Source organism: Ananas comosus, linkage group 21, assembly GCF_001540865.1.
Source record: "Ananas comosus cultivar F153 linkage group 21, ASM154086v1, whole genome shotgun sequence".
NCBI lineage: Eukaryota > Viridiplantae > Streptophyta > Magnoliopsida > Poales > Bromeliaceae > Ananas > Ananas comosus.
The window spans coordinates 4039346-4040923 of NC_033641.1; positions in this window are offsets into that span (position 1 = coordinate 4039346).

A 1578-nucleotide genomic window follows, 5' to 3' on the forward strand; every position below is an offset into this window, starting at 1 on the left:
GTACACTCGTCGGATTGTCGAACCGAGCGCACCAACGCGTTCGTTATACCCCCAATTAGGTTTCTACAAGGTTAATTTACCTCGAAAACACCCGGAGGCAAAAGTCCCAAATTTGGTGCCCTAACAATGCCATAATGAGATTTATTGGGATTGATCTTGTTGCTAAGCATAATCAAGCTTAAAACCACCCAAGAAGCTCTCTAATATCATTTCCAACCTAATTGGACCAACTCTAAGGCATCTAACACAAACCCTAGGTGATCACCATGAGAGCACCCTAAGCTTCCATAGATTTTCATGGAGCTCAAGCCTCTAGAGAGGTTCTAGTCTTACAAGAAGTCCAAAACACTAAATCTTAGGATATAAATCTAAACCCTAGAAGTATTCTTGCGAAATAACTCACCTTAGCCTAAGCTCTTCCAAGTCGACCATGAAGGAGAGCTCCTTGATCCTCCAAAACCCTCAAAATCCACCTTCAAGACCTTCTTCTCCTTCTCTTTAAGCTTTGGTGGAGAGCTTTTAGAGAGAGAAAGGGAGAAGAAATAAGGGAGAGAGGTGTTTGCTGCTGTGAAGGGGTGTTTGGGAACATATGGAGTGTGCCACAATTGCAAATAAGCCCCCCAACTATTTTTATTTGCAGTAGACTTCATTGTGCTGTCGGGTCCCCCGCGTACCGGTACACGGGCTGGTGTCACCGGTACACGACTTGTGCAACAGCCAAACTCGAGGGCTATCTTCTCGGATTTTACACTGCGTACCGGTACACGAAATCTTGTCACCGGTACACAGCCCTTTTTTCAGGACTTAGCCAATTTTTCAGCATTTTCACCGTTTTCGCTCCGTTTTCGCTCGTTTTCGCTCGTTTGACATCCGATTCGTTTCAAATCGAACCGAAACTCTCCAAATTTGTTTTCAAGCATGTTTTCATCATCTTTTCATCCACGCTAATGCTGGATTTAGTCCATGGTCCAACATAACCTTTCGGGTTCCGTTTTCGCACCTACGCGCACCGAAACGCCCGATTGCTCCAGAACTTTACCGAACTCCACCGGGACCATTCAAATGGCTTTTCAACCAAATGTACACCGTAACTTAAAAGTTTTAAAAGTTCGGTATGTTACAAGTTACGTGGATGTCTACTCATTCGTCAGTAACTGGTTCGATGTTGTAGTGGTATCAGAGCCACCCTCGTCGTTTATTTTAAATTTAATTTCTTTTTTGATGTTGATTGGGTTTTTCAAAACAATGGAATTCAAAACAATGTGGATTGTTTTTGAACAATTTTCTATTATTTTGAAACGTTAATTAAAACCCACGCACGATGCACTGTTGAGGCGGCTGCGGCACTCGGCACGCGGGCGAGACGGTTGTAAACATTGCATGCATGCAACGCACAAGTAGCCCATGCGTTAGTCGGTCATCTCAATGACATGCATGCACATGTTAATTTTTAATGCCTTACACGTCAGCTAATTAAATTAGGGTGGCCAATAAGCGTAACAAATTTGTGTATAGCAACCCTAAATAATTAGTTCATGGGCATTTGATTTAGGGCTGGCAAACGAGCGAGCCGGCTCG